At 46.5% G+C, this 17,703-nt stretch overlaps 1 protein-coding gene across 1 annotated transcript in view; it reads right to left on the reverse strand.

Moving 5' to 3' along the window:
• The window catches only part of Agpat4 (1-acylglycerol-3-phosphate O-acyltransferase 4), a 101,191-nt gene extending 86,989 nt beyond the window's left edge, over positions 1 to 14,202 (reverse strand). The window contains exon 1 of the mRNA XM_021149365.2: positions 14,035 to 14,202. The gene's annotated coding sequence lies outside the window, so the exon portion shown is untranslated. The remainder of the gene's footprint in view (positions 1 to 14,034) is intronic.
• Between the last annotated feature and the right edge of the window lie 3,501 nt (positions 14,203 to 17,703).

Raw genomic sequence — 17,703 nt, forward strand, 5'->3', positions numbered from 1 at the left:
AAAAAAAAAAAAAAAAGAAATGCTTGTCTTCTACAAAGGTGCTGGGGTGGAGGTGAGGTGGCAAAGTGAGTGGGACTTCTGTCATGGTTAGGGTCCCATCGCTGTGAACAGACACCATGACCAAGTCAACTCTTATAAAGGACAACCTTTAATTGGGGCTGGCTTACAGGTTCAGAGGTTTGGCCCTTCCATCATGGCTGGAAGCACGGCAGGGTCCAGGCAGGCATGGCGCTGAGAGTTCTACATCTTGATTCAAAGCCAGCCAGAAGACTCACTCTGGTCAGACTTGGGCATATATATGCCACTTCAAAGCCCACACCTACAGTGACACACCCCCTCTAACAAGACCACACCTACTCCAATAAGGACACACCTAATAGTGTCACTTCCTGTGAGCCAACCATTCTAACCACGAGTCTACCTATTCAAACAACCACAGCTTGCTTCTAATATAATTCTGGATAAGAGATAAGGGCAGTAAAATTACAACTAGGTTAACACTAAAGCAACTCTGGATATAAACTATCTACTGACCGACTGACTGAGATATGAAAATGCCTGCCTGCACTGCTGTGCCACTCACCATGGCTAAAGAAGGAAGTATCTTGCCGTGTGAAATATGGCAGACCCCAAGATGTCCTGCTGCATGGACTGAGCTAGAACCAGAGTAAGAAGTGGCCACTGCCATGCAATAGCTCTAAAAAAGGCAAAAGTAGATAGAACCTGGGCCCCTAGTAGTTTGGACCCAGCGATCTGAGGAAGGATCAACTAACGGGGTACAAGGGATTTAGGGAGTAACAAAGTTTTAAGATGGGTTTTGGTGATGGCTTCACAGTAAGTATGTGATTCACCCAAACTAATAAACTGTACACTTGAAATGGCTGCATTTTATGGTGGAAAAAAAAAATCTTATCTCCATAAAGCCATAAAAACTTTTAAATGCGGGCCAGTGACATTACTTAGAGCACCCGTTCTTGACCTGTAGACCATGGCCCCTATGTGGGATGAATGGCTCTTTCACAGGGGTCACCTTAGGTCATCAGAAAACACAGATATTTATATTACGATTCATAACAACAGCAAAATTAGTTACGAAGTAGTGATGAAAATAATTTTACAGCTCTGGGTCACTGCGATATGAGGAACTGAATGAAAGGGTCCCAGCTTTTGAGAACCTCTGACTTAGAGGGAGAGGGAACGACACGCTGTTAGGCATAACAGTCTGAGTTAGATCCCTAGAGCCCCTATGGTGGAAGGAGAGGATCAGTGGGTCTCTGACTGCACGTGTGCCATGGTGTGTACACACACAGTAAAATAAAACAAATGTAATAAATAACTTAAACGAACCAGTGCAAGAAAAGAAGGAAACATCTTAAATGATGGAAATTCCAACATCAAGATGAAATCTTCGAGTGTTAGAAGTCCAATTGACTTCTTTTCACAGAGATGTAAAAGGACTGGGAAGAATGGGAACAGTGGAATAGAGAAAACAGGTCAAGACAACCTTGTCTCATCATCTGGTCCTTAGGAGAAGCAGACAGAAGCCTGGCTCTAGATGTGCCAGCCTCCCAAGCTCCAATTTTTTGTTGTACACACAGGTTTGTTAGCAGGTGACGCAGTCTGTCAAGGAAACAACATCCTTACCTTGGCATTGTCTCAAATGACTCACCAATAACAGCCCGATGACATAAAGGATCTCCACTCATCAGGATTTAGTTCCAGCCTGTGCAGTGCTAGTCTGAGAGGGACTAGCGGTCCTGAACTACAGTTCTGGCCTTTACACTCCTGAATTTTTGAAATCAGGCATCTTTATTCCGGCTCCAGCCTTGTGACATTTCCCCTAAGACATCCCAAAGACTAAGAACCCAGTGGCTCCAGATAAAGATCTTAGATTCTTCTGCTCTTTAAACAGTGATCTGTCTTTTCAGGAACACTGGAAAAAAAGTCAAGGAGGCAGGAACTCATCTTCACTCTGGCCCATCCTTTCCTGTCTGAAAACAAATTTCCTACAGATGAAATTGGCACGCTGTCCAATCAAACAGCACAGCATCATCAGCCATCGGCACAGTGAAACTGGAGTCTCAAGATTTGAGGCAGAGCCATCCTTTCTGTACTGAGATCGCACCATACGATCTGGCTGTCCCCAGTGGCAGCCACACTGGAATAAAGGTGCTACTCATGACTCTCCCAGTACATGAGAGCAGGGAATTGTATCTGTGCCCAAGGTAAACTCCCCACAAATTCTCAAAGGTGGTTGACAACGGTTCCAGATGGAAACTTAATTCGATTCTGTTCCTTAAAATATGACATAGCTGCAGAGTAGGTTCAAGGTTAGCCTGGGTTACACAGCGAGCTCTTGTCTCTAAAACTAACCACACCACAATTAGCTCCTAGGTGTCCAGCTGCCTTAGGGTCATGAGCTAGGAAGGCTGCCCAGAATTCTGGGAGGCCTGTGGGTATCCCCCACAAACTGGCACACAGGAAACCTAGTGAACTCTAGTCTCAGTGCGGATGGGCTGGGAGGGTTTGAGTCCTGCCCAAGGTAGAAGGTAGGGCTTCTTTTCAAGGCCCGTAAGGGACTTCAGGACTAGGGGATGTAGTACGTTGCTCAAAAGGCTGGATCTTACACTGTGATGGACCAGCTGACGAGTCTACGAACTTACCCCAACCTTAACTGACCCATAATACCTGCAATCTGACCAACCAGGATGACATCACCTGCACCATCTGAAAGTCAGAAACTTGTTCAGCATGTGTGACCACCACCCCAGGACTGCCCCGGGCTGAAGATAAATACTCAGAACTAGTGGTGGTTTGTTCCTTCCACATGCTGTTCTAGAGGGATGCAGGAATGCAGCTCCGGAGTAGTGTGACCACACAGAGCACAGGTCCACACTCACCTACCTGATGGAGGCAGCTTTACCAACAAACCCGGGTCAGAAGGTGGATGCTCTACTTTCCACCAAACCAGCCAGCCTTGCAATGCAGAGAAGCTGTACTTTCCATGCTTCAGCAATATTACTATACCTCTGTCTGGGAATGTATATTGATCATAGAAACACATTTCTAGACTACTGGAACTTTCCACCCTATTAAAAACACTCCAGGAAACAAGCAAGCAAACAAAACCAGGGCAAGAGGGGTGTTCCTGTGATGAGACTGGTCTGTTTCTTTTCCCCCTTTTCTCTTTACTTATGAGTGGATCCTTGGTTCTTTCTGCATTCTTACAACATGAGGCAGGCCCTCATGAAGCCTAAGATCACAGTACCCGCAGAAGTTATAGTGTGAAGGTACTGATCTTGACTCCAGAGCAGGATCCTAGAGCCAAGAAGTAGCTTGCCATCATGACATGAGCAATCTCTGTCCATGGTGACAGGATCCAAGAATAGCCCAGAAGGGGTCCATCCTAGCAGAAGTGGGAAAGATCCTAAAAGGTAGGAGACTGGAGACAAGGCGAGAAAGAATGAACCACCACTAAATGTTTCATTGGCAGAAGAGAGGTCAGGAATGAAAAGCAGCCACGGCAAGAACAGTGTCGACGTGACTGTCTCATGCAACTGCACTGTCCCTTCTAGGACTCAGACTTGCCATCTGGATATAGATGACAGAGAGACAGGAATGAATCTCAGAGTCACAAAGAGACTGTCCAACCTGGTTTTCTCCTCAAAACTTTCCAGAAATATTCCTCTAGTCGAGGGGCTCACAACTAAGTGCGAGCGCCTTGGCCTTGCTTTAATTTGGCGTTGTTGCCTTTTCTCCAGGATTTATTTATCTGGGGGGAGGGGCGGGAAGGGCACACATGCTCCAGCATGCCTGAGGATGTCCGAGGTAAGCCTGCAGCATGCCTGAGGATGTCTGAGGTAAGCCTGCAGAAGGTGGTTCTCTCATCTGTATGGAACACAGCAGGTCACTGGGCTCGATGCAAGTAGCTTTACCTGCTGGGTCATACCACCAGCCAGCTTTTGGTTGTATTAATTAGGGTCTTATGGAGCTCAAAAGCTGTATGCACTTGGAGATGGCCTTGAACTTCTGATTCTCCTGTTTCTGCCTCCAGAGTACTGAAAATACAGCCACACCTGGCTGTTTTCACCTTTCTACATGAGGCTTTAGAGAGTGACCCAAGTTTGTTCTGTACAGCACAGATGGCCCCAGAGACGGGAGCCTTGGTTACAAAGTTTCCATTGACCCTGGACTCCTTGCTGACCATGCAGGAAACAAAGGCAGCACTCACAGGGACATCAGATGAGCCAGCCCCTTGTGCCAATGGTAGCATGTGCCAGGGAGCAGCCCCCAGCCTGAGTGTTCAAGGTCTCCTGGGCAGTGAGTGGAAGGCTATTCATGGAACCAAACCTAGAATGCACATCCCCGCTCTGCTTCTCTCTTCACAGTGCAGCTCCTCATGGCCCCTAAAAGGCTCCGTGTGTGTGGACGCTGCTCCAAGAGTGGCCAAATTAAAAAGCAGGCGTCCTCCCTGGTTCTCACTAATGGAACATCTGGGTCACATTACTGGTGACAGGCAGGTGGAAGCTTAATGATGAGCACCGCTAGGTGACAGGCAGGAGGAAGCTTAATGATGAGCACCGCTAGAAAAACATCAGCTCGACCGGAGGCTGGCTCAGCAATCTCAGGACGACTGGATCTGACCTTAGAGTATGCACCTAAGGAACGGAGAGAAGCATGGTGGGACTTGTCGAGGACCAGAGATCACAGTTCAGCCATCGAAGTGGAGAGAGGGGGTCGGTGGGCGTCAATGGAACAAAAACTGGAACTAATAAACGAACAACTGGGCATACTCAGAACCTGCCATTGTCTTCTCTTTGAAAGTTCACTAAAATGTTAACCTGTTAGTCCTCTACAGCAGGAGGCCAAATTGGGATTTAATTGACATCTCAAAATACTCGCTATGTGCTTTGGTCTGTGTGTGTTTTTTTTTTTTTTTTTTTAAATCCTTCCCTTGAGTCACTGGGGTGATATGGAAAACAAATGTCTCTGTCCATTTTGCATCTAAGAGAAGCCTTTTTCACAGCAGCAGAAACCAGCAAAGGTTCTGAGGCTGTGCAATGTAAGCATGTGCCGTCATTACATAGCGCCTGGCAGAGCCAAGGTCGGGGGGCTTGAATATTCTTAGCACTGAGACTTCGGCTCATTAACCAAAGGGCATCAGCTCCAAGTCAGGCCAGAGAAAAGAACACAGAACCTTCACAGGCGCCGGAGAAAGAGTAAGTGGACACACGCTTATGCAAAATGCTCACCATCTAGTGAGTGCTGTCTGAGGGACATTGCTTAGTCAAGTGACTACATGACAGTACAGAGCATAACATGACATGCCACAGCCGGAAAGAACCGCATAGAAAACCTCCCCTTTTCTTCAGAGTGTCAAAGGGGCCTCAAGATAACCAGTCACCAACTCCCAGATTCTCTGACCTGCTCCCTCCCTTCCTCCACAGGCCTGATGAGGCCTCACTGAAGGGTCTGCTTCTCACTGGGACAGCCTTGTATTTCTTCCTAGGCCACAGCCTCTCTCAAGGCTTGCCTGTTGTCCGGTCCCCTCTGCCACCCAGACACATTCCTCTCCTGTGTGGTGTCTGAACTTCTATGATGGTTAGTGTTAACTGGCAATCTGACACAATCTAGCGGCCTCGGAGATGGGCATGCCTGTGGGAGATTATCTTGACTGCATTAGTTGCGTTAGAAAGACCTGTCCACTGTGCTTGGGGACATTTTCTGGGTGGGATAGTAGACTGTAGGGATGGAGAAGAGGGGGTGGAGCATCTGTGGGCATTCTAAGCTCTCCTCTTTTTGGCTGGGACAGAGGACTGTATAATGGGAGAGAGCTGAGCGACAGTGTGTTCTTTGCTCTCTTCAGATGGCAGGCAAATAGAGAACGTTTACTTCAGGCTCCAGCAGCCTTGACTGCTTATATTGGAGGGCCTGTGAGATAATGAAACCCTTTCTCCTTTAAGTTGCCTTTATCAGAGTACTTTAGTCACAGTGATGTAAAAACAATGGCGACTGGTTAGCTTGGTTCAGGAAAAGCAAGTATACCAAGAAGAGAGACCGGGAGTCTCTAGGAAGCATTCCCAGACAGAACAACGGGCAGAGGGGATGGGGGATGGACAGGCAGGCCTCACAGCTGTCCCCACACCCCCCAACCCCCCTCCCCACACACACACACACAGGGAGTCTCTAGGAAGCATTTCCAAACAGAACAACAGGCAGAGGGGATGGGGGATGGACAGGCAGGCCTCACAGCTGCCCCACACCCCACACACACATACAGAGCTCCTCATCTCGCAGTGAAAAAGTGATCTATGTAGGCTATTGCCCTTCTCCAGGACACCAATGATGCCGGGCTCCTTCACGAACCCCTGTGATAAGCAAAGGGCAGCCTCAGTCCAGAAATGTTATAAGAGGATGGAATCGTCTGTGACGGTGGAATAAAAGACTTGCCCTACTCAGGCAAATCTTCAAGGCTGGAATGACAGATGGGGAGGTAAGAAGATACAGACCCTGTGTCTACCAGAGCTAGTCCATGAAGCTCCGTGTTGCCCAGTTGTTGGAAGTTGAGGCTTCAGGGATCCAAGATTTGCAAGGCCATCGGGGAGGCCCTTGTGTGGGCAACACAGGGTCAGAGGTGGAGGGAAAGAAAGGCTTGCAGTTGGAGTGAGCGGGCAGTGGAACGGGACTTGGCAGCTGACTGGTGCATTCAAGGAGGCATAAGACCAACACTGCAGAAGAGAGCAGAGAAAGGGTTGCAAACTGCCTCCCCTAGTCCTATGACATCCATCTCTTTCACCAGAGGGAGGTGGTTCCCGACTCCCGCAGGGCTGGGATCTACCTGGCAGAGTCTTGTCTGACAACCCAGCCCTCAGCTGCTCTTCCTGCAGCCCAGGTGACTGACATCTCACACTACTACAAGCAGGTTACCCGGATGGAAGGTGTGAACTGTTTCACTATGGGTTTGTAGACTATACATCCGTGCTTTCCAAGTAGCCTGCTACTTTTTAATTCTTAAGCAAAGTATCTAGGAATTTAAATTTGTTTGAGAAAAATCCACCAGGGCTGGGCTTAGGCAAATTAGCCCTGAAAAATTGTTTCCTTTGAGCCAGAGAGCAAACCGATGAACTTCCGCATGTAGAAGCCATGGTTGAAATTCTCTTACACAGCAGCTCTCAGCTTTGGGGGAGATGTTATCCTGTAAGGATGTATCTAGCAATTTCGGGAACAGTCTAGGTTGTTATGGCCACAGTAGGAGAACTTACTCTTGGCATCTAGTGGCAAAGGCCAAGGATGCTGTTATCAGCCTACCCTACACAGAACAGCCCCGCAAACACAAGTCACTTGGCCCCAAATGTCAACAGAGGATTCCTTTAAGGAGCACTCTGTGGGAGGGCCTGACTGGGAGGCACACAGATAGGAAAATGCGACAGCCTTGAACACCTTACCCAGGCTGGCTGCCATGTTCTGTGGTTCCCTTGAGAAGTCCACACTGTCCATAGGAACCCAGCACAGTAATTAAGGTAGAGGCGTAAAGAAGTAACCGTTTTGTGTCGTAATTGTGCATCTACAACTCTTCTGACTAGAGAAGGTCAGGGAAAGAGAGAGAGATGGAATCAGGGCTACTGAGAGAGCTGTGATGGCTACAGCAACCGTCAAGTTGACAGGACCTAGAATTACCTCAGTGACAAATCTAGGACAGAGTTTGCAGGTGGGGTTAACAGAGATGTGAAGAACCACCTTAAATGTGACTAGCTTGTTTCCACATGCATAAAGCCCTGGGCTAGAGAAAAAGGAGAAAGTGAGGTCAGCACTAGGCTTAACCCCTCCCCCACCCCGCCCCGTCCCACCCCCGCCCCGCCCCCTGTCTTTCTGTTTTCTCAATGTAAATACACACATCACATCAAGATGCCAACCCATACCCGTGTTCCTTTAAACTGTGAACCAAAAATAAACCTTTCCAACCTTAATTTGCATTAGTCGGTCATTTATCCACAACAGCAAGGAAACACTAAACCGTAAACTGCCTATCCCTTCTTCTTAGTCCAAACACCTACCCTTCCCCACAGCAGAAGAGAGAAGGAAGGAGCCAGCACGACTTAAGGACCAACCGAGACCCAGGACAAAGGCTGTGACAGCTGCATTGATTGTGTGCGTTAAGCTGCTGCGTCCCCGGAAGAAGATGTGCTTGGTTCTTTAAAATTTCATCAGTCTCAGTTAACCTCCTGCCCCTGGGGAACTGACTGCTCACACGGGGCCCAGGGAGATGGGAAGCAAACCAGTTTTCACTCCTGGGTCAACTCATTCCTCCCATTCTTGTTTCAAAGACTGTCTGAGATAAAGCCCGGCAGCATCTTCACGGATGACAATCTGCCTTTGAAACTGGGTGACAAACTTAAGGAGGAGGAAAGTCAGGCTCCATCCAGGCAAGGCCTGTGGGACCAGGGCGTGGGCGGGGTTCTTAGGTAGACAGAAGTGACTTGGTGAGCCTGGCTCCTTGGATAAACACAGGTCGTGAGAGCAGTTCATATTGGCTTTTACCATATGCATTGCCAAGTCTTTCAGCTATGCTTTTATCACAGGCCCCTTTCCCTGCCCCTCCCCTCCACTGCCGCCATCTCCCAGAAAATTATGCAGGCGGCACTCTCTAGCAGCAATGGTTGCTTGTCTTACATGCACTGTTTCTCAACTTCTAAAACACTTCTCTGTCCTGCCGCATTTTTGCCGACTTAAAAATAAGTATGAAAGGCATGTGAGGGAAGATCCATAGGATGTGTGTTCGTTTTAAAAATAAACACTTCTTTTCCTTTGGCTGGGGACGTATTTCAGTTGGTTGATCATTTCCTAGAAGCACAAAGCAAGAAGGTAGGGAGAGACCATCTCTACCACTGCCTGAAAAGGGGAGGGGGTGACACACACCTTTAATCTCAGCACTGGGAGGCAGAGGCAGGCGGATCTCTGTAGGTTCCACGATAGCCTCAGGTACAGAGTCTGTTCCAAGTCAGCCAAGGGTACACGAAGAAGCCCTATCTTAAACAAACAAAAGAATTCTAAATGTTCCCCATTTTCTAGGCCAGTGGTTCTCAGCCTGTAGGTCGCAACACCTTCGGTAAACTTCTGTCTCCCAAAAAATGTTTACATTACAATTCATAACCGTAGCAAAAATACAGTTATGAAGTATCAACAAAAGATCATTTTTATGGATGGGGATCATGACAACATGTAACGTGTGCTACAGGATCACAGCATTGGGAAGGTTGAGAACCGCTGCTCTAGGCTCTACTTGGGACTGGGAGAGAAAGTCACCACACCAGGATAAGAGATAGTTGTCTGCTGCTCGGAGGCAAGGCTCTGGAAAGCAAGAGTCAAGAGTTCAAGCCTCAGTGCTCCTTGTTACCATTCCAGATGAGTCCCGTAGTTTACTAATCTGTATTGTACAATGGACAGTTATGGTAGTTTTCACATGAAATTTGTTAAGGACACAACTCAGATTAGTGTGTGTAAAGTTCGAACAACCAGCTGGAGAGATGGCTCGGAGGTTAAGAGCACTGGCTGCTCTTCCAAGGGTCCTGAGTTCAAGTCCCAGAAACCACATGGTAGCTCACAACCGTCTGTAACTGGGTCTGATGCTGTCTTCTGGTATGTCTGAAAACAGCAACAGTGTACTCATACATAAAAAAAAATAAATAAATCTTTAAAAAAAAGAAGAAGAACTAGAATATAAATCTATTTTTAAAAAACTTAGAACAACCAACAGACATATAGGAAGCCCTCGGCAAAGGTAGGCCTCTGCCACTGCCACTCTCGCAGATCCTACATGGTGGCCAGTCTTATCAGTGTGTCTGAGTCACCGCACATTCCCAAGATTGAGGGAGGAATCACTTCCTGCAAGACTTTCAGTGCCAGCTTCAAAGCACCATGAAGGCCAAAGATACTCCTTCACTTTCAGACCCATAGCAAAAAACGCTCAGGACAGGGAGGCAGCATCTAACCCAAGCAGAGGGACAACAGATTCATTTCAGGCCGACCTCATCAGGAATTAAAACAGGGATTAAAATAACCCAAGACTTGATAACTGGTTTCCCCCCAAGGTCAGACAGACCGAGGAAGGTGCTCTTCCTGGTGAACTTTGTCCCACTGCCTCGTCACTTCTAGGCTGAAGGTGGAGATAACAGAGAGTAAGATCAGTCTACTGAGAAAACTTTCTGAGCCCCAGAAATACACAGAGGCTCCTGGATGCTCTGTGGTCCTGAGGTGAGCTGCTCTTGCTACACAGACTGTCTGAGGTTTGGGAGGGCTCTAGACTCTTGTTTCTACTGACACCATATGTGCTAGCCTTGTAAATGAAAAGAAAACCCCAAAGAATAAATATTCTTTGAATTTCAAAGAAATTCAAAATATTCAAAGAAATTCAGTAAACCGATAGACTTTAGATAGGCCTTATAAAGCAAAGCAAAGCAAAACAAAATCCTATATCTTGTGTCTGCTGGGAAGAGCCACAGTCCCCACAAAGAGCAGGGTAAGCCACTCTCCCTCCGCATCCTCTGTTCTCCTATGGATCCAGCACTCAGAATCCCATTTCTTCCCGTTTTATTAATTAACAGATGTTTCCCAGACTTATGCTCAACCAATATAGAAAAACACAAGAAAACTTTAAGCGGGATGAGAGTTAGCAGCTAACCATTTTCTCCCCCACTGCCCAGTGCAATCTATATTAAAACATTGTTTGTCAAAACGACATTCAAGCCGGGCGTGGTGGCGCACGCCTTTAATCCCAGCAGAGGCAGGCAGATTTCTGAGTTCGAGGCCAGCCTGGTCTACAAAGTGAGTTCCAGGACAGCCAGGGCTACAGAGAAACCCTGTCTCGAAAAACAAAAAAACAAAAAACAAAAAACCCAAAAAACCAAAACAAAAACAAAAACCAAAAAATGACATTCGAGGCCATTAGCTAGTGAATGTTTCTATCATTATCTCCAGGGCTAAGGGAGCTTCCCGTTGTTCCTGCTAAGCTCGAGATACTTCAGTAGTGCACATCCATAGCATAGCACGGAATGTTATAGCAAGGGACTTGATGTCGTTCAATGAATGGAAGAATAAATGAATGAATAAATGAATTATGCAGAGCTGCTAGACAGTGAGGACTGCTGGAAGTCTGGACACTAACAGACCTGAGGGTCTAGGAAAACATTAGAAGAAAAGAAAAAAAAAAAAGAAGGAGAGAGAGAGCAAATAGGCAAGAAATCCTTGCGATGCAAGAATGCATTCGGGGGGTGGGGGGGAAGCAGGTTCAACATAAACCACTCTCACATGGCATTTCCTTTTATTTTGCCATTAAGGGAGAAAAACAGATTGGCTAGTCTTTGAAATCTCTTAATACCTTCCCCCAAGGTGGTTTAAAACTGTAACGGCTTAACTGAGTTGTTCTGAAGCATAGTGGACACACAATAACTACAAAATACAAACTAACACACACACACACATACACACACCAGCCCCAAGCAGAAACCCTCTTTCCCACAGCCCTGGCAGAGTGCTTATCTTCTCGAGAATTCACTGGAAACTGAATTTCAGAGTCTAAGGCTAGTTTTCCAATGCTAAACTGGACTCATCTGTGTTCTCCTAATGGTAGAATATTACTAAGCGAGGCTTAGCCATGTACTTCATCAGTAAATCAAGAGCCACTCAGAAATGGGCACGCCTCTTTCCCTGCCCACCAGACCTACCTTCAGAACACAGCAGGGAGTTGTTACAGAAAGTGTGGCCTTAACCAACTCCTCTCTGAGCAGCCATGATTTAAGGCAATGGCTGGAATGACTAAGATGGCTCCCTCCTTCTCTGCCCTCTCGAGCGTCCAAACTACAGCCAAAGTCATGACATAGCCTGGCCTTCTGAGTCACCCTGGGGTACTTTGTTTCCACCCAGCTCCAGCTGTCTTCCCCAGGTTAAACAAGTCACTCTTTATCTGGAGAGCTGAGAGGGGTCTGGTCTGTTTGGTTATTTACTACTTTCTTTTTGCATTGGGTTTGGGTCTGGAAACTTCTTGAGTGACATGCTGAGACAAGCCCACTACTCCTGTGCTTTGGAAGGTCAGACGGTAAGTCCATTGTCTTGTCCGGCGGAATGCTAAAGTAAGTTTGGCAAAATGAAAGTTGAATCATTATTCTGAGTACGTTTTTTATGCTCTGTACCCCTCACCTAATTCTCTTGTCTTTAACTCCGTTTTTTCTCTAGTTAGATTTGTTTGTTTTGAGGGTTTCTAGGGACGTTAGACAAGTTTTCTACCACCAAGCAACAACCCCAGCCCTCTAATTTTGTGCCCTGTTCTTTAGCTCCCATTTGTAGCGAACTTTTGTATCTGAAATGCTTAAAATCTCTGGAACTATGGTCAGTTTTTAAGACAGAAATAAATAACAGTAGTGAGATAAAGAACATTCTAGAAACTACTGGTTCTTCTCGCTTCCACGTAGCCAAGAGGCTAGGGTTCCAAGCCATGATTGGGCTTTAATAACCTGAAAGTAACCTGAGGCCTTTTAAATTCTTACCACAGATAATCTCAGTAATACAGGACTCTATATTGGTACCATTAAAGAAGCAATTCTGGTACTGGGCATGCACATTAGAAGAGGGTCCATTATCAGGCTTGCTTCAGGGGTACTGAATAAAAGCAGCACCTAGAGCCACACCTGCCATTGGGCCTGCCTTCTAAGCAAGGAACTATTTGTATCAAGTTTTGTCCACCTCTGCTTATTACTGGGTAGGTGATAATTTCCTCTCGTGTCTTAGTTTTCTTCTGAAGGTTTGTTTTTTCCTCCCTACGATGCACCAGAAGGATATCATACCTCTAGCTTGGGAGTCTTAATATTTTTCTCAAACAGGAACCTTACCCACCCACCCCTGATAGACAGAGACACGCATGTACACATCCACACTACGTTTCCCTCCTCCTGAGATAACTTTTTCCCCCCAGCTGAAGATGCTGAGTGATAACTTCAGATGAGCAGATCCGTGCCAGGTTTGGAAAGACTAGAGGGTAAACACTGGGTAATCCAGGTGAGAGCACCGCAGAACAGTACCCTAGAGATCCAGCTCGGGAGTTAGCATTTCTTATGCTAACTGGACTTTGATTTGTGGCTAAATGAAGTTCAGAATAGAAGCAAGACTCGTTTTATACATGTTTAGACTTGTGCGTGAGCCTGAACAGCTGATAACATATTTACCAGTGTGAATTATCAGGTACTTTGCAACACTTTATTTCAATGCAGTATCCTCCTATAAAGAGTTAAATCCCCCTGCCCCTCTTAGTTTGTTCAATATCATATCTTAAGAAATAGTCAAGTTTCTAAAAACTGCCCTTAATACTGGAGAGCGCTTCAAAAACGTCAAAGAACTCCCTTTAAAAATCCCGACATATGATGGAGAACCCAGAACTTAAATTTAAGTAAATAAAGCGGTGATTACAAATGCCTGTTTCCTTGACAACTCCCCTCCCCCAGCCCTCCTGCGATAGGGAAAAACCAAAATGAAAACGAGAGGAGGGGGTATCTACAGAGTCACGTTGCGTTCCAGCGAGGCCCAGCCAGGCCAAGCCCAGGAAGGAAATACAAATAAATCAATTTAGATTGGGACTGTATTTTTGTGGAGTATATTTTTGTGGTTGTCATAGAAACACCAGAGACAGAAGAACGTGTTGCACGAACACAAAAGAAAGCCCGTATATGTAACAGGAGCCATCACTACACCTTCATGGTAGCCAAGAAAATGCTTCCACCCTGGGAGGGCTGCTCGCAGAGCCCCCAGAAAGCCTCTCACAATCTGGCACAAAGCAGTGGTCGCGGAGCCCTGGTGCTCCTCCCTCTGCCCCCACCCCCACCTCCACATCATTCGCCCCAACCCCACCAGCATCCTGCTCCGAGCCTATCCCTTCCAAAGTACTAGGAAACCAGCGGAGCAGAGGGACCCCTGCCAGAGAAGGGCATCCGATCATCACACGCCCCACCCCAGGAAAAGGTGCCTGGTAACCGAACCAACACCACCTACCTCGCTCCAGGCAGTTCTTTGCATTGGTGCTCACAAGCCAGAACTGCGAGGCAGGAGCCGGAGGTTCAGAAACTGCCTCTACTTTAGAGAAGCTGTAAGTCAGCCAACACTGGAAAGAAAAAGCGAGACTCCACCCAAAGGGGTGGACCCTTCGGGAAGGGAAAAAAAAGGTGGTCCTCGGCTGACGTCTCTCCCCACCCATGTCACTTCCTTTTAAAGCTACGACTTAGCAGCTACTGGGAGGGAAGCTCGGACCCCGTGTAACATGAGTCACCCTCTCCTTCCAATGAGTGTAAAGAAGTGTCCAGCTCGGCCTCCTGTTGGAGCCAGATGGGGATTGGGATCGAGTGGATAACAAAGCCATCCCAGTGGCCTGCCGCCACTCGCCCAGTTCAAGAGCCCTGTTGCATCCCCGTGCATACGGCCTGAGAAACCTCGGCCTCCTGCCCTGGAAATTGCCCACCCCCCCGCCCCCGTCCCCTGTGCCATTTCTTTGTGGGGTGGGGTGGGGGTGGGGGGAAAACAGGATGAAAGCTGAAGCCCGCGCACTCTAGTGCCTTGCTCACCACTCCTGGCCACCACTCCGCCAGCCCGGAAGCCCCTTCCAAGATCACGCCCAGCGTTCCCGAGACTAGGACCAACAGACCTAGGATGCCCGGAGCTCCTGTGGATGGATGCTCTCCCTCCAAAGCTGGGTGCCAGCGGGTGCCAGGGCTGCCTACTCCTGCTAGTGCGCACAAGCAGGCAACACACACATGCACATGACATTTACACTCTTGTTAAGTTAGCAAGGGTCTGAGCAGATTAACCGAACAGAGTCGTGAAACTTTAAGAAGGGGGGGGGGGGGGCTGGAAGTACGCAAAAGCCAGGTCTGTGACATTCCTGGAAAGGTGAATTCAATCTCTGGGTGCCTAAAGTGCCCTTCAAATACAGGCTGTTCAAGACACTGTCGCAGATGTTTACATATTTACAGAAAGAATGCCCCGTGGTCGCTCTACTCTCTAGCGCGAGCAGTACTGAGAAATTCCTCCTCCGGGCTGCAGAAGCACAGCAAATAGCTTGCCCTGCAGACAGGAGCCAAGAAGAAGGAACTCAAGAAGCAGGAAAAGGCTTTGGACTTTGACATCCTGAAGATCATCTAGAATGTGAGAGGAGCAAAGCCGAATGGGGTGGGGGTGGAGGGCATAAGGAAGAATCCAAACCGAAAGCCCATTTGTGGGGTGTAAAAATTAACTTGAAAGGCTAGCAAGGGCTATTAAAGTTGTTAGTAAAGAGTTTCCTATAAGTACTGGAGAGATGAGGTGGCTCCGGGTTTAAGAGTGCTTAACGCTCTTGAAAAAGTCAGGGCTCAGTTTCAGGCAGCTCACAATTGCCTTTAACTCTAGGGAATCCATCACCCTCTGCTGTTAGCCAGGGAGGGGCACCTGCATCAATGTGGTGCACATAAACGCACATAAGTACACACACACACACACACACACACACACACACACACCATAAATTACTCCGAATTGTTGTTCTTGGAATCCAAGGTAATATTTAAGAGTTCTTGTTAACTCCAGCTTCTAGAACATTCAATCCCCTCTGGCCACATAGAGAAATGGTCTCAGTACCCCCTCTCCCCAGTATAATTCTCTCTTATAACTTTTCAAGTTATATTTTGTGATTTTTTTTAAACATTGACCATACCGTTTTATTTTATTTTTTTTAGATTTATTTATTTATTATATGTGAGTACACTGTAGCTGTCTTCCACACTCCAGAAGAGGGCATCAGATTTCATTACAGATGGTTGTGAGCCACCATGTGGTTGCTGGGATTTGAACTTGGGACCTTTGGAAGAACAGCCGGTGCTCTTAACCACTGAGCCCATATTTTGTGATTTTATTGTTGATGGGAATCAATGAGTTTTCCAAAAATACTTTCCAGATAGTTAATTTTTTTTCATAGTGGCATTTTGGGTGGAAATTTAATTTTAGAATTTGAGACTTGTTGCTGGATGTTGTGGAACACACCTGGAGTCTCAGCACTCAGAAGGCAGAGACAGGTGGATGGATCTCTGAGTTTCAGACAGAGCTAGTTCTAGGACAGCCAGGATTATACAGAAAAACCATCTCAAAAAACAAACAAATAAACCAACAAATAATAACAATAATATCTGAGTCTTCCATAAATTTACATTACACTGATTATAGTTACAGTGAGTGATTTTGGTAAAAACAGCAGGAAATTAAAATTTTGACAATTGCAGCTCTTGCCCCAAGCTTGATATTTAATGTTTTTATTTCATTATTACGATTCAATTCTGATCCTTACTATTGCTAAGGCCTTGTCTGTTAGCCAATATTGCTAAGAGCTCATGGTCTTAGAAATGTGTCTGAGGTCTGGGAAGGTGTTGGTGGGTTGAATTCTAGGCGTTTTATTTAAGAGTCCCAATTAGACTCTGCCTTCTGTGTCTATATTCACAGAGGATTATAAACATTTCTGTCATAATCTAACAGTTCAGTTCAGCAAATATCTCTTGGGAATCCAAGCCAAAAAACCAAATGGGATAGCACTCAATCTCGGAAGGGAAAGAGACGTGTAAACAATCATGATACTACATGGACACAAGGTCTCCAGTGTATAGGGCTCCACCTTGGTCAAAGAACAGGCAAAGGGAAGAGGGTGGAGTGGTCAGCGGAGTCTCTTCCTTCATTTCAGACTCTAAGGGGGACGGGGCGCTATTTCCATCATGACCGCAAGAATTATTGCAAAGAAGACAATTCAGGCTGACAATCCCTAACCTAAAAATCCTAAAGTTTCCAAAATCCAGAACAACTAAAGCTTTTGTGTGACACCTCCCTCTTGTACGCGGTCACTGTCAAAGTGCAAACATGCTAATTATCCAATGGTGTATAGCATTAACTTTCAGTTCCTTTATAATGTATACATAAAATAATTTTTTTTTTAAGTTTTATGCTCAGGACCTGGAGAGATACCTCATCAGTCAAGAACACTGATTGTTCTTCCAGAGGACCTGAGTCGATTCTCAGCATCCAAAACTGCTTAGTGTCAGGACTTTAGTTCATTATCATAGTGGTGAGAAGTACCATGGCTTGTAGTTGAAAACTGTCCACCAGTTGCATGGGATCTAAAGCCGTTCTCTAGCCTCTGAGGGCATCCAGTACATACATGCATGTGGGCAAAACACCCCCCACCACACACACACACACACACACACACACACACACACACACACACATTATGTAAAAGAAGTAAGTCCTTCCTTCTTAAGTAGCTTTTGTCTGGGTATTTTAAAAAAAACACTGTGTGTGTTTATATGTTTATGAATGAGTGTCCCTCCCAAACATGCCCAGAGGCTGTCCCCTTGGTGATTCTAGTTCTGTCAAGTTGACAATCAGACTCTCATGACTTCTCTATAACAACTATACAAATGTAAACCATACTGTGTGTAGTAGGTGGTTCAGTAAATATCACCCCACATTCATGTTTAGCCAGAACCCCAAAATATGACCTTATTTAGAAACAGGCTTTCTGACAATGTGATCAGCCAGGATGAGGCTCGAAGTGGAGCTCAGAGGTACAAAGTGTAGGGTCTATCATTTGTACTCTGGGGGTTTAAAAGAGAGAGTTCCAGGGATTAGGATGGACCCTAGAGTCAATGA

Source organism: Mus caroli, chromosome 17 (genome assembly GCF_900094665.2).
Source record: "Mus caroli chromosome 17, CAROLI_EIJ_v1.1, whole genome shotgun sequence".
Taxonomy (NCBI): Eukaryota; Metazoa; Chordata; class Mammalia; order Rodentia; family Muridae; genus Mus; species Mus caroli.